General features: G+C 39.9%; 2 long non-coding RNA genes across 2 annotated transcripts in view; one reads left to right on the forward strand and one right to left on the reverse strand.

Moving 5' to 3' along the window:
* Window positions 1-8,637, forward strand: part of LOC116578261 — a 27,034-nt gene extending 18,397 nt beyond the window's left edge. The window contains exons 2-3 of the long non-coding RNA XR_004280800.1: window positions 8,124-8,312; window positions 8,409-8,637. This is a non-coding gene — a long non-coding RNA (uncharacterized LOC116578261). The remainder of the gene's footprint in view (window positions 1-8,123; window positions 8,313-8,408) is intronic.
* LOC116578333 lies at window positions 5,056-23,873 on the reverse strand. The gene is made up of 4 exons (XR_004280834.1): window positions 23,782-23,873; window positions 15,012-15,067; window positions 7,319-7,387; window positions 5,056-5,129 (listed from the first exon to the last, which is right to left on the reverse strand). It is a non-coding gene; the product is annotated as an uncharacterized LOC116578333 (long non-coding RNA).
* Between the last annotated feature and the right edge of the window lie 523 nt (window positions 23,874-24,396).

Consider the following 24,396-nt stretch of genomic DNA (forward strand, 5'->3'; position numbering starts at 1 on the left):
GGTTAGGATTGCCTCGTGAGACTAAGCGGAACACCCAAAGAGGAAGTAAACAGCATTGGTTTCTAGCGAAGTTCGTTTAGGTGCACAGCCTGATTCACTCCCTCCTGTACCCTGCTCGCTGATTGGTCATGTAAGCGTATATAAGTGTGTAGACTTGCGGAAATAGAAGATGCATCGAACTGGGGCGTCTTGTCGTCCTTGTGCGCCGAGGGCGATAGTCATCAGAAGAAAAGGAGCTCAAGCCAACTGGAGTTTGATCAGCAATGCAAGTTAGCAAATTCACGCCTTCCATTACCATACAAAAGAAATGTTGACATCCAAATTAGTGTTCTAGCACCTTCGACACTTGACCTTCTCCACACACAATACACATAAGCCTTAGGTATCCTCAGACTGCCTATGTCTCTTCCGTATTCACCCACAGGTCATAACATTTGTGGAAGAGGGTTTTCAACCGGATGACAAAAGGACAAGAAAGAGCAGCTCGGGTTTCAAAGCCATGAATAATTGGGCAAGAGACACAGTAATTTCAGCCAAAATAATGCTGTGCTTATTTTTTGTGGGACAAAATATAAAATTCAATTAGAATTTCAAAATAAGCACCTATTTAGGGAAAAGTCTTCAACATCATTACAAATCTATTTTAGAAAGGTAAATGTAAATTGTCATTTAGATTTAAGTGCTTTTCCATCAAAGTATATAATGAGCTTGGCTGAGGTGATTTCAGAACATCAGTGTGAACATAATTAATAAATGGAAATGCATGAAAAATGATCATGAGAAGAACAGAATTAAATAATGGAAATTCATAATGCAGAGTGTGTTGCAAGGGCTTAACATCCATAATATTCCTCCTTTTCAAGGCAACAGTTATCGAATGTGAAAACGATTTAACATAACCTTGTAACTTTAGGCCAGAAAAATTGATAAAATGTCACTTATTTGCACATTTTAGACAGAAGTGAATGTTAACACTCTGACTGCCTATACTCAGAAATGATTTTTTGCCCAGGATCTAGAACATCTAGAGCACAACCAATGCTCAAGTTGAGTATGGACTCCTAATGTGGTAAGTCTATAAATATTTTCAATGACATAAGTTAAAAAGTACTTCTTAAGAAAGTGCTATTAACACAGGTCTGTGCCTAGACCTTTGCCAGGTGTTCTGAGGACACAAAAGATGCAGAAAATGCCATCCTTGTTTTCTCTGAGGTTAGAGTCTATTTAAACACAGTGTCTGGGGAAAATGGCCAGAGAGTGGGATGGGGGTGGTGGGTAGTTATAAAATCATAAGCCTTGATAAGGAAAACTTTACACCACAGATCAAAGTTATATTGATATGAGGACCTGCATTTACTTAGCACTTTATCATTCTTTCATTTAGCAATTAGTTATTTAGCACTGATTGTTCTTGGATTTGTTACTTTGTAGCTCACTTACCACCCTGACTAAAGTTCAATGTCATACATTCAAGAAGGAGCAGAATAGAGTTAAAACTTATTTCTACCCACCTCCAAATTCCGGGGTTTTTCCTTACTTAGAGAGTGGTCATTTGTTTCTTTATCTGGCCCAAACAACAATTCCTTTCTTTTATTTTTTTTTTGGGGGGCGGGTAGGGGGAGTAGCTGCTTCTCCTCCATGGTTGGGATTCTGTAGGGGGTTTCCAATTCCCAAGCTGCAGACCCCTGGTCATATGTGTAAGTGTGTAACCTAGTCATTGGAACTATATCCAGGTGCCATCCTATTGTTTCAGATATGGATATGCAACTGAACCAAAACAATAAGGGTTCTTTCTTAAATAGTTTGTCTTTAAGAAGGCAGAGGAGACCCTTATTTCCCTTGCCAGGTGGGTTGTAATATACAGCACTGAAGCTGCTTGTGGCCATGGGTTCAGACCTGGGAAAAGATGATGCAGAGAAGAAATTAACATTCCCTGGGAAACAGACAAGAGGTGGAAGTGACCGCACAGGTGGGAGTCGGGGTGGAGGGCTAGTAGGAGGGAAGGCATAGGGCAACCCAATTGTGTGTGTATCCATTAGAGCTGGTTCTTCTTATTCCTTCCGATGACTTCATGAAATGAACACATTCCCTATATTTGCTTAAACTGACTAATGTTATATATCCTGGTTCATATATCTTTGGCATTCAACTTGTAAAAAGGACAGTATTTGGATCCCACACTGGGTTAGAATCCTGAGGTAATTGCTTACTAGCTGACTCAACATTTAGAGTCTCAGTTTTCTTAACTGCAAAAGGGGTTAAAATGTTTCTATCCTGTGTTTTTGAAAATATGCACCATGTAAGGTACATGGTATGCTTGCTAAAGTGCTCACTGATTAAACAAATAGTTTAATGAAGGACCTTTTTTCTCTAAAACGTGCAGTATCTTTTTTACTGTGTCCCTTTCCATCACTCTTTCCAACTGGCATTCTTGAGAAACATCTGCTTAGCTAGAAGTTACAGAGTGACTTTAAAAGTTTCTGTGCCAATGGTGACTGTGCAGCTTTCCTTAATTCAGCCTACAAGCAGCAGAGCTCAGCTTCGTACATGAGCACACACTACGGTATTTCCCCCTTGCCATCTTTCCTATTTGCCCTATTCCCCACTACCTATGAAAATTTTACAGGAAACTCAACAGGGAAGCCAACTGAATATAAAACACATTTCTAATGATGTGAATCAACTACCATAGAACTATAAAGTTGGAAAAAATCATAGAGAAATGACAGTGAACCAATATTCAGTCATTTTACAATAGAAGAAAAAAGGGGAGAAAATACTGAGCTGAAACTTTACATATGCTTCCTCGTTCAACTCTTCACCATGAGAAATAAACATTATTGCCTGATTTGCTAGGTGTGGACACTGAGGGTCAGAGAAGGGAAGTCATCTGCCTGAGATCACAGTGGTGGTATGTCATACTCCAGAGACCAGCCCTTTACCAGGCTGTGTTTTGGGTTTTTTTTTTTTTTTTCCCGATAACAGAAGAGCTGATGAGTAGAAGTAAACCAGCCTTAGTGATAAGTCTTAGGGAAAAGTGTTTTTGCTCACAAAGGGGCTTCTTGGGGAGTAGGACTTTTCAGGATAAAAATAAAATCTGAAATTTCATTTGGAAGAAATTTCTTAGCTAAAGAGTTGAATTCTATTTTGCTCTTATCATGCTTCCCCTCTGTTTTAAGGCCATTTGTAAAAATGATAATAATAATAATAATTCCATGTAAGTTTAAGGAATATCACTCTCTCCGTATTGCTTTGAAACACTACAAAAGGAGGCTGAATCTTTCAAAATGGCCAAGTGAAATGTTGCCACAAGGAAAAGGTGATGTCTCCTAGAAAGGGGACATTTTTTGTTTTGTTCTGTTTCACTGTCTCTGAGCCATGAACTCCTTTCCACATGTGGGTTGTTCTTTTTATTTTTATTATTTTAGGACCTGATGTTCTACTGTTAAGCCAGCCTTCTTTGAAAAAAAATTCTGCATACAAGGAACTGGAGTGGAGAACTAGAACTTGGTCTTTTAGTTTTTTCCCTCTCTCTTCCTTCTCTCTCTGTCTTCTTTTACCAACTACTCCCTTCCATACACACACACATACTTTTCTATAAATTATAACTAACAACAAATTTGATTATGCAAATCCTCCAAAGTATTTATATGTGTTCCTTAGAATCTGTTTCAGCTCCTTCTTGTGGGGACAGGCAATTTTCCATACATAGACCTGTAACTGAGATGTTAGGCCCATATCCCAGTCCAAGATTTCATCTTTGTTTGCAAATTGAAATGCCCTGTCCATGTATTTAATCTTGTTAACAGCAATCATCATCACCACCATTTTAGATACCTTTAGAATGTAGAATTTTCTTCATGTAATTTTGAGACAGATTTTTTTTTTTTTTAATTGGCATAGTGTTTTTAAAACTTCGGCTCTGGAGTCTGACTTTTCTGGGTTTGAATTCTAGCTTTCCCACTTCCAAATGTGAGTCCTTGGGCTAATTGTTTAATTGCCTTATTTGTCAATTTCCTCATCTGTAAATCAGGAAAGAGTAATACAGTTCTCAGAGAACTGTGGATGGAACATACCTAGCAAAATGGATAGAACATAGAATGTGCTATAGAGATTTAGCTATTCTCCCTCATTACCTTCTTCTTCATCATCATTTTAATGTAGGATATTGATACAAGTTATATCAAATAAAAGAATAATATACACAAATCATTGTAAGGAGGGCTCCCAATACGAACCTTTAAGTAATTTAAAACAGTCATAGGGATCTGTGTCATTATATAAAGCTGCAAATTGGCACCCAGTACTTCTTCTGACTCAGTTGATGTTGCAATGAGAATGTTTTGATAGAGACATTGGTTACCCGGTGTGCACAATCACTTTCAGAAATAGAGCATGTCAGACAATGACTGAGCCAAAGAACATGTTGGATGTTTGAACAGGACATACCCACACTGTAAGTTCAAATGTTAGTCACCACTTCTTTGGCTGTTGCAGATAGAAGGATTGAAACTTCTTTCTAGAGCACAGTGGGTTGTGAGCCAGACTAAGAAGCCATGATCTTGACACAACTGCTGAATGACCAGTATCCTCGGTAATTGCTACATTCCAGCACTGTGTGTTGTCCTGAAGGGCAGTGGAACACAAGGCAGTGTCCCGGCTCTCAAGAACATTATGACCATGACTGGGTGGGAGGAAAGATGTGTTTAGAAAGGTTCTGCTGCAGTAATGATGAGTAGCGAACCATCCAAAATCAATGACTCAGGCTAAAAAGTACATACAAGGGAGATAAAGGAGATTATAACCCAGGGTTTCCCAAACATTTTTCATTAATGTCCACTTAAGGAGCCTTTTCAGATATTTTCTTCTAATGCATTCCAAAAATGAAAATTTCATACCACAGATAAATGATATGCCTGTTTAGGTACTCTATGCATATCTGTGCTTTATATATAAAAATAGTAGGAGTCTTTTTGAAAACTTTTGAAAATTTGAAAACAAATTTTCACCCTGTCGTGGTCAATCCCCCCATTAAGAATGTAGGGTCTAACCTACCTTGGAAAGTTCACAAGAAATGTCAAGAGACTATAATACTTGGGTTCCATCTTGGTGGTGGGTAGCAGAAGGTTCTCAAACAAAGACAAAGGAAAAATATTCCAGTAAGTGGGAATAGCAATGGTACTAATGGCTCAAAGAACTTTCTGTATTTTGGAAATGCTAGCATGGTTGGAATGTTACGCTGAAGTCTGGGTGTGGTGTGACAGAAAGCTTAGTGGTAGGCACATAATGATTCAAAGCTATGAAATAAAATCAACATTTCAGTTTTTTCTTGACCTTTCTTGCCTGCTTACACTCTAATCGTGGATACAGCTTGGTTCCCGAGGGCAACTGTCCTTCACTCTAGCTTTTAAAATACTCCCACAATTGAAGGGGAGGGCTCCTAGCAGCAATGAGGCTAGCAACTGGGGCTTGAAACCTGCTGTTCTCCTTCCGAATGGGTCTGTTGGGAAATCAAGGGAAATGAATCATTGAAAACAGCTGTGTGGGTTGACCATGCTTTGGCAGGTGGCCATTGTTTGCCAGTAAAAGTAGCGGTAGAAATCAACCTGTACTGAATGTTATTCACACACTTGGCTCAACCCATGTTGAATTTCTTAAAAGCTGATTTAAAGATTCTTCCTGAATTTCACTATTAACAAGCAAGCCGTATCCTTATACCACAGAGGCATATTCAGATTGCCTGTTAATTTGCAGAATTTATGTCAACTTTTCAATCTTCTTCTTCTATCTTTGCAGATTTAGCAATTAAGAAAATCATTCCAGGAAGTAAAGCACGCATTCTCTTTTGCCCAACTTTTGTATGTTCATATTTTCGAATCCAAAGATTTGGTCACAGAAATGCAACAAATGTGAGTGAACCTCCCTAGGGGGTGGGATGGTGGGGATAAGACAGTAAATTTGAAACGTGGACTGTTCCGAAAAAATCTGGACATAAGCTGGGACTTGGTAAAAATGATCATGTTACAAAACATTGAAATAATTCCCTGACCTACACCTAATTACTTTACTTCAATTTCCACTGAGACATTTTAACCTCTGTGAACAGCAAAAATCCTTCCACTGAGTATTTGTAAAATTGAATTCTGAAGCCTGTCTTTAGGTTAGGTTCCTATAATCTAACGCGGATTAGATTTGTGGCATGCTCTGATTTGTCTATATTTCTGTAACATATGGAGAAACAGGAAGCCCAGGATTGCTAAATACAGACCGTCATGCAGATACAATGTAATTGTGTTCAGATGTGATATTATTCCTTCTTCTGGGTCTTATTAGAGGCACTCTAATTAATTAAACGATGACAGATGTCATGGCTGAATTCTTTTATCCCTTATAGTTAAGACTTTATTTTTGGAATATGGTACCATCTGAGAGGAAATAATCCATTAATACCAGGTTAAACAGAGGCAAATAATGAAAATAAAATTAAACAGGAAGAACTGAGGTTCAGAGGTAAAACGTTCAGGGAAATGTAGGAGTTCCCCTGTGTCAGCGTCCCCATTCTGGATGGGCGCTCCAGCTTTCCGAACAGGCACCTCCTCCTGGAGCCATCATCATGAAGCATTATTTAGATCTTAGCACTGTAGCCAACTTCCCCTTCACTATCAATACTCTTCTGACAGTGGGAAACTTCCTCTAGTTCAAGTGGGTAACTTTGAGTCTTCTTCAGCAGTTGAATTGAACTAAGGATGTCAAATGCACTAGAGAAAGAATCACAGGGTCATAGAATCTGGAGGAGGTTGGAAGGACAGGCCAATCCATGTCCTTATTCTTTCCCTCAGGAAAGATGGATCCACACAGCGACTACATTTTTAAATCAAGACTAACTTCAATTCTATTGAATTCTGAAAATTAAAAGATCTGCTCTGTATACTACCATATAGATTTCTTTCTCCCCTTGGCTTCTTTTTGTCAAGAACAGAGGTGGATTTATGAGGAAACTAATGAAGCTTAAACTTCAAGATTTTTTTCAGAATGATGGGAAAGGTTTCAGAAAGTCCAGGTCTTCAGTTGTGTTTTTGTAACATGACACTAAAAGTGCTCTGTTTTAACTAAAACTAGACCACGGTCTCTTTCTATTCTGACAGCATCTCCTACATTATCCCTTGTATCAAGTGGAAGCAGATTGGGGTTCCAACTGAAAGGATGTTTAGTAACTCATATTTATAAAATCTGCTGACATAGTTATATATTTATTGATAGTTGTACCATTGTAGAAATGGCTTCTAGAAATACTCCCAGTTCAATTGTGCTGACTTACCCAGAGCTGTGCCACACAGCAGCCCAGGTTCCAGAGGTTGTGCTATGAAGTGAGGGTATCTCATGACATCTAGCACAAGAAATATGTAGGTCATAGGACAGAAACAGGGTTTTAAATGTCCAGTGCTAGAAACAAGTCTATATAAAGAAAAATCTTGGGGAACCTGGGTGGCTCAGTCAGTTAGGAGTCAGCCTTTGACTCAGGTCATGATCCCGGGGTCTTGGGTTCCACTCCCGTATCCAGCTCTCTGCTCAGTGGGGAGCCTGCTTCTCCCTCTCCCTCTGCCTGCCTCTCTGCCCACATGGGCTCTCTCTTTCTCTCTCTCTCTCTGTGTCGAATAAATAAATAAAATATTTTTTAAAAATCTTCCAATTCTTACAGCTCAGGCAAGAAAGAAACTTCATACATATTTTCTCAAATTTGATGTCACAAATCTCATGACTTTGCCAATAAAATGTTGTATAAAGCTGAGAAAAACTTTTCTAAATACCAAAAATGAAAAATAAATCTTGATCAGCCATGCCAGATGAAAGACTACAGTATTTTTATATTCTATCTATAAAAAGGTATGTACTAAAATTGTTGTCATAAAAAGAAATGATCAAAGATTTTACTGTCAAAAATGTAAGGAAAAAGTATTACACAGTGTCAAGCAGTGAATTAGTAAAAATACTTAATTTTTCTAGATTTTGTCATTACTGCAATTGCCCATCTTATTAGATTTATAGGTTGTTGTAATTTATTTTCTTATTCTAAATAATTACTTTTGTTCCTAATTTGTGTTTGTGATTTTGTGTTCTTTTAGTTTAAAAGGGCCTCCAAATTGTACAAGCTTCAGCACCTGTGGAGGTTTGGACCCGTGGAAGAAGTTGGGTATGACCAACAGCATCCCAAATAACCCCTGAAAAGTCCTAGTTCTCCAGTATTGACGTTCCTATGAATTTCTTTCTCTTGAATGTGGCTTGATCTTGGAGACCAACTTCTAACAAATAAGGTAGGACAGAAGTGATGGGATGTCACTTTGGAAATTACATTATAAGAAGAAATCAAGACTATATTTTTTCTATTGGGTGACTCCCTCTCTCTGAAGGAAGCAGCTGACATGCGATCAGCCCTATGGAGAGAGCCAAGAACTGATGTGTCTGGCCAATGGACAGATTGGACCTGAGGTCTGCCAACAGCAGCCGCGTAAGTATGCTTGGAATGGAATTCCTCCCCCTCTGTGAGCCTTGAGACACAGCCTGAGAAACACCTTCATCATCCAGCCTTGTGTAAGACCTGAGCCACAGGCCTCCGGCTAAACCACACCCAGATTCCTGAGCCACCCAAATTGTGAGATAATAAATGCTGTTTGGAGTAGCTAAGTTTTTGAGCAATTTGTTATGTATTTGTTATGATTAATATATTGGGGAAAGATAAAGATAATTTAATCAACTTGTTAAATCCTTCTTCTCAGAGAACATGGAAGGAATATTGTCTTGTTTAATGAAATATCATTTCCCTGTTTCTCTTTATGTTCTGATACAGGGCTCGGGGATACTCATGAATTAGCACAATATTTACAATGCTTGCCCTTAGTAGTTGATGAGCAATTTATAATATTAAAGAATTTGCCTTGTTCTTAACTCTGTTATGTATATGGGTTTAGGTGAAACATATGAAACATGATAAATTCATTTTCATCATAAACCAGACAGATATTGAATGTTAGAATTAGGAAATTTTACATTCTAAAAAACATTTTAAAAGATTTTTTTCTGTATTCAATAATATTTTTTAAAATTCAACTTTAAATAAATTTCAGTGTAAAATCAATGTTCATGATTTCTGATTGTATTTTGCTTATCAAAGTAGTATATATTTTAATATTTTTGAATAAAATATCTTTTTAAAAGCACTTGCATAATTTTATTTTTAAAAGTTTTACATTTATTTTACTTTTTTGATGAAATAATATTTAAATTTGTTTATTTGGCGGCACCTAGGTGGCTCAGTGGATTAAAGCCTCTACCTTCGGCTCAGGTCATGGTCCCAGGGTCCTGGGATCAAGCCCTTCATCGGGCTCTCTGCTCAGCGGATCCTGTTTCCCCCCTCTCTCTCTGCCTGCCTCTCTGTTTACTTGTGATCTCTGTCTGTCAAATAAATAAATAAAATCTTTTAAAAAATGTTTTTTAATTGGAGTACAATTACATTTAATTTTTGATCCTATAGATGCTTAAAACAAAATTGTGTTGGGGCGCATGGATGGCTCAGTCAGTTTAGACTCTGACTCATGATTTTGGCTCAGGTTATGATCTCATGGATGGTAGGATGGAGCCCTACTTTTAGCTCTGGTCTTAGTCTTAGTCTTAGTGGGGAGTCTACTTCAGATTCTCTCTTTCCCTCTGCCTCTACCACTTCTGCTTGAACGAGCACTCTCTTTTTCCTTCAATCTCTCTCTCAAATAAATAAATCTTTAAAAAATTACGTCAAAATTTGATTACTTACAAAGAGCTTTTGCCAAGATAAAGAAAATTATGACAAATTTGATGGAATAAACATATCAAATATTATGAATTACATATATCTTGATTTTATCATTCATTTAAACATGGTTAGCCGATCAGTAAAACACACAAAAACACATATCAATAATTAAATCCAATCATGCATGATATTATCTGTCATATAAAAACCATAACTTTATACATAACTTTCAAATTTGTCATTACAAAGATGTGTTTCAGAGTAAGAGGATGGAATATACCTTAATTAAATTTGTTATTTTGATTTATAATTTTGGAATATTTAGCTATAATAGCATGTGGATATCATTGGTACTCTTGCAAATATTAGGGATAGGCCCTTTCTGACAACTCTATTTAATATTTCAATGTCATCCCTATCCTCCATGTATACTCCTTCACCTTCCTAGATTTACTTTTCTTTAAAGCCCTTATCAATATTTCACATACCATACATTTTGCTATACATTTTACTCTTTATTTATTGTAGCTTTTTTTTTTTTTTTTTTTGATAAGAGGAGGTTTTTTGTTGTTGTTGTTGTTGTTGTTGTTGTTGTTTTCAGTCCTATATCCTCAGGACATAGAACAATGTCTGGAACATACGTGGTACTCAGTGAATTCACATATTCATTCATTCTTCAATCAAGAAAGTGTTTATTGGATATCCCTTATGCTTCAGACACTGCTGAATTCTATCAATTAGCACTTGAGAAGTAAAGATAAAAAAAGACATGAGAAGTTGTACTGTGCTTTTAATCAGAGAAGTAAATGAATGAGGTTATCTCATCCCAGGGCTACACAGTTTTCTTCAAAGGCATAGAGTATAAGCCACCAATCACTCCCATTTCCCACTAGGGGATCCCGTTCAACCACTGGTTTCAATTTTAAAATCACAACGTTATTTCTTTGTCACCTGTTTTAGAATACAAGAAGTGACTCATAAATTATTTAATCCCTCTTGGCAGCAAGGTTGTTTCTGGGTTCACATAGTTAATTGTTGCCTCAGGAATCATCCCAGAGTATAGATGGATGTGAACCAGCCTTAAGTGGTAAGTCTCACTTTTAGGCTACAAAGGCTTTTATGTGGCCAAATTCTTTTTCCCCCTACAAAGGGAATTCACACACACACACACCGCAGACATCAAAGGCTATCTGCAATTAAGCAACATCTTATTGTAAGGCTACTCATGTACTTTTGTGAAACAAAATAAAAACTGAGCTTGGTTCTGAAGCTAAGTACAATTTGGTCATTATCTCCTGTCTTTATAGCAATACAAGTAGTGTTGCTTTTAAAAACAGCAAGCAAACTTAGAATCCAGAGTTTTATTTTCTGCTTTGCCACTGTTAGCTATGTGACCTTGAGAAAGTCACTAGAGGTTATGCATGCCCCATAAATGGTAAAGAAATTTCAAGAGCTTTTAAAATTGATATTATATATTTACAAATTAATCAGTTGTACTTTTAATTGAATATGTCATATATTTAACAGATTTATAATTCAATATATTTATAATTTATATTCAGTATATTTATTTTACAAATGTATTTTCTATCTTATGCACAGAAAGGCAAGAGGGAAGATACAAGGAAAGCCAAGTCTGTGTAAAAAATGAGAATTGCTTGTTTAATCCATATTGATTGATAGTAAATCAAATAGATGAGAGGAAAAAGCCAATCTAATTCTGTATTTAATTGTCCATTCAGTTTAGTCAAATATCATTTGACCCCCACGTATGGACACATTGAAGACCATCTGCCACGAAGTCTGTTCAATTCCCTGATTGCCAGTAGTGTGGGCAAGAGCCTTTGCCTAAGGACAGAAATATGTGCGAAGAAGGGATTTGAGAGTCTGATGGTTAATCAAAGGCCCAGATGGATGTGCAAGGGTTTTCAACTTAGATTGTTTATAACAGCAAGAAATGGGAAATAAACTAACCACCTATTAAAAGGAATCAGTTAAATACAATGTAATACTGAGATATATCCATATAGGGGGATCATTGAGACGATGTGATGGAAATGAAAGTGTTTAGATGGAAAAATGCTTAGGATATATTAGGTATTTAAAAATTAACGTGAACAGGGGGATAGCTGATGCGATTCTGTCTTCATAGTAAAAATATTATATAAGAATATACGCAAATGTATTTCCTTTCTCTCTTCTTCTATCTCATTCTCTTTATCTACTTCCTCCTTTTTGCATGTGCGCGCACACACGCACACATATCTACAGAGATAGACAGAAATCTTTACAGCATTTATCATTGGGTGGTGGAACTATGGATGATTTTAACCTTTTTTCCTTATGCTTATACTGATACAATTTTTAAATAATGAATATTATTATTTGTACACTAATATTTAAATGATAAACAAATAATAAAAGCAGTCAATCATTCTGCCCCCAGGCCTTGAAATTTGAGAAATCTTTAGAGTTTTCCAGATCAAGACTTGCAATCCTAACAGAGAAGAGCTGATTCAGCCTTTCTTGCCATTAAGGCATGACCACTTAGGGATTCTCCTGACAATCTGGTTATTGGAGAATTTTAATACTAGCTATATAATAATTATTCCTTAGTTTGACATCTTGTTGAATGATTCAAAACACCATTCATGCCTCATTCCTTGATTCAACCATCTAATAAATATTTATTAGACACAAAGCATGTATTTTATATCATTTTATTATTATTTGTATTAATTATATAGTAATATTAACTATCCATTATTTGATGATTATCATATGATCATTATGTATTGAACTTATTAAACACAAGCCTTATTAAACACTTATTAAACAGAAGCCTGTTCCTATGCTGAGCAATAGGGCTATAAGAGGTGAAAAAAAAAAAGAGAGAAACAACTAGGCACAACTAGGCACAGTCCTTTCATCCATGGGAAGCTAAGAACGTCATTCTCCATTTTGAAAAAGATTAAACTACAGCACAGAAAGTTTAGGTGGGTGACCTGCTACATTGCTCAGCATTGACAAGACCACAGATCTTCTAAATCTTATGCCAGGGCATTTTCCTGTATGCCACATTTGAATAAAACATACCTAACCAAGATAAAACCCAAACAGTCAATTTTCTCCTTCTGTAAATTGGAACAAAATTAGGAAAATAGGAACAATAATTGTCATGCCAAAGTTTGCTGTCTAGTACACTATCAACAGTAGCCAGACTATGGAGAGAGCCCAAATGTTCATCAACTGAGGAATGGATACAGAAGTTCGCCACCCTAAACTAATTACTGTTAACAAAGTGGCATGCTAGAACCTTTTCTATACCTCTATATGGACAGTGTGTTTTTGTAAAAAACCAAGCAACCGATTAAATAATGAAAGGCATACAACAAAATATATATGAATTCACCTTGTTTCCATTAATTGTGAGACTGTTTTTATCATAAACAATCCACTTAATTTTTAAAACTCAATGAATTATTAATAGTTCAAAAATAATGACATTCCTCATAAACAAGTTTCATATATAAATTATGAAATGTATCATTTCATTACTCATATTTTTATAATTAAGGTGAAACATAAATATTACTCACAAGCAATACAATATCTTCACCATAACTGGACTTCTATTTGGCATCTAGTTTTCTCTCTACACTCTTCATGTTGACAAGGTTATAAGATCTTCATTCTTTTTAGGAATCAACTAATTTTGTAATAAAGAAGTCATATAGTTTAAAGAATTAAAATAGACCACCATCTTCTCTCTTCTTCTTCATCCCTTTTAGTGTTTCCTCAATGCTATTGACCTCACATCAAATAATAAAAGCCAAAGGTAGGTGCATGATAATTTGAGAAAAGTGACAAAAATATAACCCTTACTACCAAGGAGTATATAACATGCATATTTACTTTTAAATGGCATCCGTATATAATATGTGTTTTTATGCAAGTTTTCTTTAAAAAAAGAGCTTCGCCTTGATGTTCTAAGACATACGGTAAACAGAGTGCACACGCGCGTGTACACACACACACACACACACACACACAAACACACAGAAACATGGAGGCCAGATTTCAGTTGAAGGTCACTTGTACCTTTAATAATAGGTACACCTGACTTAAACTATCTCTGGTTCCCTGGGTTAAGGAGGTACAGAGTCCTCACCGCATCGTTACTGTGGGCTCTGCCGGTAGAGTTTATAATCTCAGCCCCACGACAACCTCCCATGACCTTGGACCTTGTATACTCTCTCTGACCCGCTTCCACAACCACTTGATTTCAATCCCAGTTCATTTTTTTTTTTAATCTCTAAAAGGAATTCAAACACATCAAACTATGCATGAGCATGACAGACTTTTCCGGGGAAGGACAGCATAGCTCAGAACGCCAAAGTAGGGCTTTGCTTTTCAGCAACAAAAGCAGCTTTTCAAGGAGCAAGTAAGCATCATTCCTCCATAGTGGCATTTCACTGGCCACACCAAGTCCCAGCCCCTCTCCATCTGTTTGGCTCCCATCTTTCCTTCTCAGATTTCTTCCCCAGCCCCTCCCTCTGCACTGCTCTGGCGTTCACATTCTATCTGCTATCACACAGAGCGTCGCCTTCCTCATCCCACTCCTGTGGTCTTGGTATCTGGCCATATCCGCATCACACCCGGTCTCCTGTTTCACTCAGCCTTATCCAAGTATGTCCCAGATGAAGAGACTTCTCTCCCCAAAGACTACTGTTGTGCAAAAATTTAAAAAAGAAGTAAAAGAAGGAAAGAAAAACATTTCTCTCTCTGCATAGATTTTGTCCCCTTTTCATTCTGAGCTACATATTTCTGAAATCCAGGTGTGTGTGTGTATGTGTGTGTATAGTAATAGTGAACTATTTTGACAAAAGAATATGGGTCTGGGCCTAGAAGGTAGTGGTAATGACTCAAATAACATTTTTCAAAAAAAAAAGTAAATTTGCTTTTGTCTTCCCTGCCTCAAATGGCCTATGAGCTTTGTAGCAGGGGCAGGTTGATTTCTCTGTCCCAGGAGGATAGTTACTTCTTACTTCAGAGGGTTATTAATGGGAGTCTTGTCGATTGCTGTCAATTGCAGACCATTGGGACAGGTCTGCTGTGGCCGCTGCATCTATACATACACGTTCAAACACTGTGCCTTGATGAAAATATGGGATAACTCGGACTATGGTTCGAGTTCCAGCTGCCTAATAACACAGGTCTGACTCACCTTAATGCGTCCATTTCAGAGAAGAAAGGGGAATGAACTTCAAGACAGTGAGGCTTCTGTAAAACAATCAGAAATTAATCATGCAGAAACTCATTTTTAAAATGTCAGAATAGATGGTGCAATCCTGTTGGAGGTCGTCTAGAGGACGTGACTGCTGGCTGTCCCACGGGCTGGATCCAGGCAATGGGAGACCCCTCCTCTGTCCTTGAAATGTACATTCTGCCCACCGTTTCCATGGTGGGAGCTGTTTCAAGGACATGGCCTTGAGAGAACAGTAGGGTTGGAGACTACCTTCAAGGTACCTGCGACAGAGCACACGTAATGTGGTTAAAGCCTCTGCGTACATTTTCAAGGTCCTGGCAGCGGGTAGGGACATTTACGCATCTTGTGGTCACTCAAGATAAGTGTCATATGTAAGTTTCCTGACTTGTTCCACATGCTGCCTACCAATCTGGAGCCACCAGCCTTTCTTCTGTCTCTCCCTGCCCTTTGTGAACGGCTGCCAGTTTGTGAACCAGCAAATCCAAATGTGCGCAGAGCTGCTGCAAAGAGATTTTGAATCTTTATTGTCAGGAAATGGTTACCAGATAATTTGTGATGCTGACTATAGCACAGAAAACTACTGACGATATGGTCAGTGGAGTAAAGAGGTGGAAAGCCAAGAGGTGAATACTTTAAGAAATACTTAAAATGGTGAAAAAGCAATTTGCTGTACTCCTGAGCTAAGGTGGGCCTCCTATGGCAAGTGCGATCTGTGCTGTAGCCACATTGCCTCAGACTGGCCAGTTGTTCATGACATAGCTCATCAACGTCCGCAGCTTTGTGCCTGAGGGCTTATTTTCTCCAAACCACAGAAGACTGCTCTGTCCAGAAGCTTAAGTAGCAAGCGAGAAACGTCAGAAAATGCACAATTCCTAGGACCCGTGTTCAACCCATAACTCTCCGGAGTGAATTCCAAGGTATGTGTTCTCCAGGCCCAGTGTTTTCTCATGGCATTCAGCGCCTGCTGCCCAAGTGACGGGTGACTCCCTGCTCTCCTTCACTTCCCCAAGCGCTGACTAGTGCTCCCTGCAACTCCCAGATAACTACTTACACTGAATTCTTGCCTTATGTCTGCTTCTAGGGAACCAAATTCTGGCACCCAAAATCAGGCCTGGAAATTTTCTGGTCTCTGTACATATCGTTAAGATTCCTTGTTGATGATCTTGGCTACTATAAGTGATTTGTCATTAGTCTTTGCAATTCCCATGTGCACTACCACACAGCCATGTTATGAAGAAGTGAAGTGGAAATTAGCTGCTGATGTCATTTTTTGTCACATTATTTGTACATGGCGTTTGGGTCTATGAACATTGTTGAGAGACTTCAGTGTTTAAACATATTCATTTTTGGTTATTTATTTCAGTGTCTATGGATTTATAACTCTGGCAAGTGATTTGTGTTTATTTTTAATGGCACGTGTCCATCTTAAAGCTAAAATTTTAAAATGTTGACACATCCACATTGTGTAGAAAATGATCATTAACTTGTAACCAAGGTATGATCTCATATTATTTCTTTGCCCTTTTATTGACAAAAATACCTCCGTTTTTATTATTTCCTCCAAGAACAAATCATACATTTGGTTGGGATAAAAAAATAATATATAATAATAAAATAATAGTGATTTTTTTTTAAACTAAGAAGCTGTTAAGTTTATGGTGCTCTTATAATCAATGATGTCTTAAAATTCAGGAAATGCATGCATATGTTGTGTTAGCAATATGGGCTCATGATAAAATTTCCTAAAATAAAACCCCAAAAGTATAAAGAAAAAAAGTCATAATCTCAACACTCAAATGTAAACAGTATTCTTATATTTTATTTATTTATTTTTAAAGATTTTATTTATCTGAGAGAGAGAGAGCATGGCAGAGACAGAGGGAGAAGTAGGCTCCCCACTAAGAGCAGAGCCTGACATGGTAGTGCACATGGACATGGGGTCCAATCCTAGGACCCTGGGATCATGACGAGCTGAAGGCAGCTGCTTCACTGGCTGAGCCACCCAGGTGTCCCAACAGTATTAGCATTTTAAAATATATTTCCAAACATCTCCGTTTCTGTGTTTATACTCTCATATCTTCATATACTTGTGTATAAATAAGATCATATCATAGTATTTTATTAAATACTCCATTACATAATAATGTTTCATGAATGTTTTTCCACTTGTTCAAAACGCCAATGTCTTCCTTGACAAGAACAGATGCTATGCAGAGGTTGACTCGATGACCAGTGTATGGTAGTGACTGAGAGTACGTTCTGCTTTGAAGTAACCATCTTTGCCAACAGCATTTGAAATGCCCATCACTGTATTAAGTACTTTTAGTTGCTACTTTTTTGGAGAAGATTTTCCAAGCATGGACATGTAAATAATTCCCAAATTAACTCTCTAATGCTTCAATCCTGATGAGGAGAGCAGGACTGTAGAGAGGTAAAACAAACCTATTCTGAACTTTGGGGCAAGAAAGACAGGCTCAGGCAAGTCCTGCAATGTGGAGGACTTAGACAGGAGGCACGAAAAACACAAAGGTGGGACCATTCTTCCTCTAACTGACTGTGTGAGTTTGGGGAAATTTCTCAAATTTTCTGTGCATTACAGTTTTATCTGCTGCACCTAGAGAAGACTGACTACTTAGGACCCTTTTGCTAGTCGAGATTTTATAAATTGATCAGTCTTTGAGTTCTGGCACACTGTAGTAGACATGTATATTTCTGTCTGACCTTCTTCTGTTGACAGAACCCATCCCTTCCTTTTGGGGAACCACACCTTCCCCCATTGTCCACCAGGAAACTTGTGTGCAGCTGACCCCACCTCTGGCTCCAGGGCTGGGGTATCAACCAGGCTTGGCCAGTCAGGACACCAAATCCCTTGAATCACAATGATTGGTTCAGAGGTTAACATATGATTCAAGTCAGCCAATGAGCACACTCCTTGGGACAGTCTTCACTTGGGTTGCAAATCTGGTAGAAGCTAAGTCTGAAGCTGCCTATTTGTGATCTTCTTTATTTCTTGGGGAGCTTTTGAAGAAAAAAAAAAAAAAGCAATATGGAAATTACCCAAGAAAATAGATGCTCTCTGTACTTATTTCTGAAGGGTTTCAACAAAGGAGGTGTCTAAGGGTTCCAAGAGCGACAGTGGCTCATGAGCTACACGGTGGCAGTTATACAAAGTGGTAAATAGACTTCAGGGAAGCAGGACCCTGGGCAGAAACTTTCCAGCTTCTGTGATGATTCCTATATTCAAGCCTGTCATGGAAGCAGAGATCCACCACTGAGGCTTGGATAAGGAGGATGTCAGTGCATTTGGGAACTGGCTATTAGAAGTCCAGCTCCTGCTGTCCAGACTCTATAGAAACCTCCCAGATTCTAGTGAGAGCTGGAGAGAAAGGAAAGGCTCTAAAGTGCCTGCATGTATATGTGTTCTCCATTTCAGTAAAAGCTTGATGTTAGACTTTAATTAAACTTTAAAAACTAGGAAAAATACAGAAATGTGATGTGTCTTGCACACCCTAATTGTTTAACTAGAACTCTGCCAGCTGGAGGGCATGCTCCTTTCTCTCTTTTCTCTACATTGCTTTGTTGACTCTGTACTGCCTGACACATTGTCCTGCATAAAGTCAGTCTCAGGCAGGGTGTGTGTGTGTGTGTGTTTGTGTGTGTGTGTGTTTAAAGGAGAAGAGCTTTGTTAGGAGCAAACTGCTATGGGGGTGTGGGGTGAGGCAGAGGGATGGGTGTGACAAAACCAAGGTTTCTGCTTGATAGGGGAAAGGAGATGCTTGGCCTCTTTCTTAAAACATTTGTAGTATGCAGGCATAGATGGTGGAAGAAAACATTGTGTGTCAGGAATCACAACACTCCAAGGTTCCAACAGCCTGGGGGAAGGAAGTATCTCTATAAGCCAGGGTGAACAGAGCTTGAAAGGAGTGGTGGGAAATGGGTTGGTTTTAAGGGATCTTGAAAGGTGTGCTAAGATGATGTACTTTATTCAGTAAGTAGCTGGAGTCCACGCATGTTTCCTAAGGAGGGAGCCATTTGAATAACCTTTGGTTTACAATATCTCTGATCATGCCATTCAGGATAATGGTTCTTAAAGAGTGATCCCAGACCAGTGGTACTGACATCACCTGGGAACTCGTCTGAAATGCAGGTTCCTGGGCCACACCCAGACTTACCATCTGGGTATTTCAAAGTCCCTCAGGTGGTGATGATTCACACCCAAGAAGTAGTGTATGAAGGGGAAAGCGGCTTTCCTATGAGTCACCTGATGAAACATGAATTTATTGCCTTTTAGATGTTTTAAGCCAAAGGTAAGTCAGCTCATAGGGTATATAACAGGCTTCCCACCCCATAAGCAGAGAAAGTAGAATTTATTTCTTCATGTAAGGAACATATTAAAGTATGGCATTTTTCTCCCTCTTTACTAAATACCACACGAACTATACAAAACACACCCCAACCTCAACTATTTTCTGGAGAAATAAAATAAGAGACAGCAGCCTGGGGCTACAATGTAGACACAGTTTCCTCTCCTCCCCAGATTCTCCTGATTTCTAGCTAGCTAACAGGGTTTCACTGTATTAGCCCCTCCCTGCTCTAGAGGCAGGCGGATACCTTCGAGATACTGTTCATTCATGTGGATGTCACACTCAAAGAGACACCAGCTTTGGATTTCTTCAGAGCTGGTTTCAAAGCTATTTCTCAAGACCTTCTCAAAATGTTCTTGATTTAATGCCCAGGAAATACTGGCAAGGATGAGAGGGCACATTCAGGAATGTTGGGACTGCCAGCAGGCAGGCAGGCTTAGCAGAAGACCCTTCTGTGAGTCCTGCCAAGCCTTAACCATGCTCTCTGGTGCACAGTGCTGCTGCTTTAGAGCCAGGAACTGAAGTCCTCCGACACTGTGTTGTGGGAGTAGGACCGAGGAAAAGAGAGACTTGATTTCCTTGGTAAGAGTCAAACAGTGCTGTGGTCTCTGATCACCGTTTTTTCCATCTCAATGTCTTGTGCACATTTTGTTTCACAGAGGTCTTGTGAATGCACTCAGAAACTCCTGGAGTTTGGAGGGAAATCCTAGGCCAGGACAGACTCTCCTTACTTTCTTCCCTGATAGATGCTCCTCTGGTCCCTTGAACACTTCCAAAGATAGGCCTCCTATTATTTTGAACACTGTAAAGTATCAGAGTGTGAACATGTCCATGGTGGTAGACCACCAAAGCAGGACAGCCAAGGAGTTACCCAAGGACCAGTCTTGAGGCACAAGGGATCATCCATTTTACCCTATGAAAGTGATAAGAGGCAGCCAGAATGATGGGGAACATTTCTTTAAAGAGCATTGGTGTTGCTATGCTGGAAGTCTCACCTTCCTCTGTAAAATGACATAAAATATTAGTGTCATTGTAGGGAAAGATTCTTGGCAGAGCCAGTTATATTATGTGTTTAGAACAAGGTTTCAGAACCTCAGCACTAATGACATTTTGGGCTAGGTCATTCTCTGTTTTTCGGGCCTATGTGTGCATTGTTGACTGTCTGGCAGTGTCCCCGGCCTCTCCTGTAGATGCAATAGCCCCTGAATGTCAATGGTGATGATCAAAAACATCTCTGGGCATTGCCAATGTCCCCTGGAGGACAAAATTGCCCTTGGTTGAGAACCACTGAACTAGACTCCATTGTCTTTGAAAGTTATTGTGCTCATGTATGTGGGGTGTGTGTGTGTGTGTGTGTGTGTGTGTGTGTGTGTGTGTGTGTGTTAAAACAGCTACCTGCTTACAGACCAGGAAAATGAGGAGACATATCTTGACTTCATGATTCATGATTGAAAGACTTTGAAAAGCTGGTTTTTGGGTTGGAGCGTCAAAGCTCACTTTGCTTTCTCTTCTGCAGTGCCCTCTTTGCCTCAAGCCCAATTCCTATGTGTTATTCCAGCCTTCACTCAGACATTCAGAACCACACTCTGGGAGGCACGGGAGCTGTGTAATCTATAGATGATACTGGTGGGAGTTAAGGACAGAAGAAGAGACATTGTAGGGCCAGGCTTTCTGATGACAGGCAATGATTTTCTCTAATGTGGGGGCTGAGTGTCACATTAGGGAAGTTTTTAACAGGAGACATTCTATGAGACAAAGTTGAAGGTTGGGCCTCCATTCAAGGGCCAGTTGTGGTAACTGGGGGCCTGGTGAAGAATTTAATTTTACTTTTTGCTGAATTATTTCTCCTTGAGTTATAGAAACTGTCAAATCCAAAGTTAACAGTAAACATTCTCAATAGTTCAGTTCTCTTAGGTCTAGTACTCTTATATGGTCTGTATGGTGGTGCTGCGGGAAATTAAAGAATGAGGCAGAAAGGGTTATGCTGGTGAACAGGCCATCATCTATCAACTTCATACCCTACTTTCTTCCATGGCACTGGAGCTGAGACCTTATTTCTGCTTTTCCAGCTAGTTCCTTGTTAGCCTCTGACAACAGGGGTCCTAGAGGAATTCAGGACAGATGCAAGGCTGGAGAAGGGAAGAAGAGCTTCCTTCTTTCTCTTTGCTGTCTCCTCTGTGTCACTGGGCAATGACTCACCATCAGCAATGGTTGGCTTACATAGTAGCATTTGGGTTCCCTCTGCAAGTTTCCCCTTTTTCCCTGAACCAGCACGTGGTGGAAACACTCCGCCCTTACCAAAGATATGAGTACCCGCTGGCTGGTGCTGCTACCTTGGAGAACTGTCTTCTGAGTCTGTAGGGGACTTCCTCCAAGCTCTGAAGGCCTTGGGGCTGGAGGCAGTGCCCCTCTTCAGAGCTCTGAACCCCAAGCTTCCAATAACCTAATTCCCTTGCTTTATCCCCCTAATCCTTGGGGAGGGGCAGGGCAGGCAGCTGCTTCCTATGGTCACTGTATCTGCATGGCCCAGTTTCCCTTTTTGACTTTTTAGTCCTCTGTACAAATTTAACCAACTCCTTATATTACATTCTCTTTATTAAAGTGACTGGTATGGTTTCTATTTTGTGGGCTGGACCTCAACAGAGATAAGGGAACAGGGATTTGTCTACATCATCTCTCTGATGGGACCAGCATGGTGACGGCAGTTCTGCCTTGGACCATACAGTAATTCAGAGTGTTTCCGGCAAGCCCAGCAGCAGAGCCTGCAAGGGCTTCAGAGATAGGCTGACAGTGACAGGAAGGAGCACGCGATGCCCAGAAACGCCTGCCAAGTGGACAGAGCGGGAGCACCCATGAAAAAATCCCCCTTCCATCCCAAACCTACAAGCAATTATAGGCTAGCTTCTCAAAACAAAATAGAATCTAACAGGGTAGGGAGGAAAATGTGAGTACATCACATATACGGAGAGACAATATCTCATGAAACTTTGGTTCAGTTTTGTATATATGCATGCATGTGCATACTGGTAGGTAATATAAAGCAACTTTCCTACTGTGGGTTTGGGGGGAAAAAAAGAGCAGAAGGGAGGCTGACATTTAGGATTCATGTAAAATCATGAGACTTCTGTGCTTTTTTTAATTCCAAGATGACTGACATGGGCAAATGTCTGTACCAACATTCAGTCTTTTTTTTAAATCATTTTTTTTAAAGATTTTTATTTATTTGAGAGAGAGAGAGAGCATACAAGCAGGGAGAAGCAGCCTTCCCTGCAGAGCAGGGAACCCGACACGGGACTCCATCCCAGGAATTCAAGATCATGACCTGAGCCGAAGGCAGCCACTTAATCAACTGAGCCACCCAGGTACCCCCAACATTCATTCTTAAGGGCTCTTTATACACTGAAAAGACTCTCAGTAGGTAATCCCAGGGCTCCTCCAAACCTGGGAAATGGGGGTCCCAGGAAGGCCTGAGGACCTGTGGCCAGTCTGTGGTCCCAGGACCCTGCCTCCATTTCCTGAGGCTGTTGTACCAACCCTGGCTTTCCTGAGCTCTTCCCATCCTTGCTCTGCACTGGAACCATCCCGTGCTCACCCCACCCCTGTTCACTAAAATGAGTGCACAGTCAGAGCCCCCCCGCCCCCGTAGTAACTGAAACTAAGTTACATCAGCTTTTCAATTTAGAAAAAATGTCCTTTGAAATGCTTTAGGCCCGATGCTAAGTATCATAAAATTTCACCCCCTCCAGTGTTTTCTGGACTTTTGGGATTAGTGTTCTCTTTCTTTTTTTTTTTTTTTTAAAGATTTTATTTATTTATTTGTCAGAGAGAGAGCGAGTGAGAGTGAGCACAGGCAGACAGAGTGGAAGGCAGAGTCAGAGGGAGAAGCAGGCTCCCTGCGGAGCAAGGAGCCCGATGTGGGACTCGATCCCAGGACGCTGGGATCATGACCTGAGCCGAAGGCAGCTGCTTAACCAACTGAGCCACCCAGGCGTCCCTAGTGTTCTCTTTCTTAAACTCGCTCTAGCTGCGCTCACCACCCACCCACACACATGCACACACATATGCAATTATGCACTCCTTCGGTTACAGCCCCAGGGGACAGGGGACAGTCTCAGGGGACAAATATCTGAGGTTACAATGTAGGTGACCCCTCGGATATCAGCACCAGCCGGACAGCATCCCCTCACCTCAGGAGTCTGGGTTTTGTCTAAACCGAAGTGGCCATGTTTAGGCAAAAAACTGAGACAGAGGTCTCAGAATAAAAGGGCCTAGAGGAACCTAAAAATGGAGCATGGGCTATTCTAGAATTTTCGTTAAAGGAATAGTATGACAATAGTATGACAAAAAGACCAGTGCAAACTTACCTACTTCTCAGTAGGTAATCCTGGCTTCGGCTGTAGTGGGATAGCCCCACCCGCCAGCCCCCAGCAGGCTCTTCCCCGGGCCACCTGCCCTACTTCAGCAGCCTCTGGCCCTGTGATTGTTCTGTGCATTCCTTGGAGAGCTTCTGTTCCTCCTTCGCATTCCGTCACACACTTCACTGTGGGGCTGGGTTGCGCTATGGTGCTGAGCTTTGAGAAGCTCTTCAGGCTAAGGATAAGAAAAGAAATAGTTACCTTAAGTGTAATTAATGTGGGGCGCCAGGGTGGCTCAGTGGGTTAAAGCCTCTGCCTTCGGCTCAGGTCATGATCCCGGGGTCCTGGAATCAAGCCCCACATCCGGCTCTCTGCTGGGCAGGGAGCCTGCTTCCTTCTCTCTCTCTGCCTGTCTCTCTGCCTACTTGTGATCTCTCTCTGTCAAATAAATAAATAAAATCTTTAAAAAAAAAAAAAGTGTAATTAATGAAGGGCCCAGGAGATTCCACTCACAAAAGAATGTGGAGTGGGGGGGGGGGGAGATTTGCCTGTGAATTCACTTTGTTCTTCGAGCCTTTCTAACCCTTCAGCAACTTTTAAAATTCCAATTCTGTGTTGAAACTT

Source organism: Mustela erminea, chromosome 1 (genome assembly GCF_009829155.1).
Source record: "Mustela erminea isolate mMusErm1 chromosome 1, mMusErm1.Pri, whole genome shotgun sequence".
Classification (NCBI taxonomy): Eukaryota; Metazoa; Chordata; class Mammalia; order Carnivora; family Mustelidae; genus Mustela; species Mustela erminea.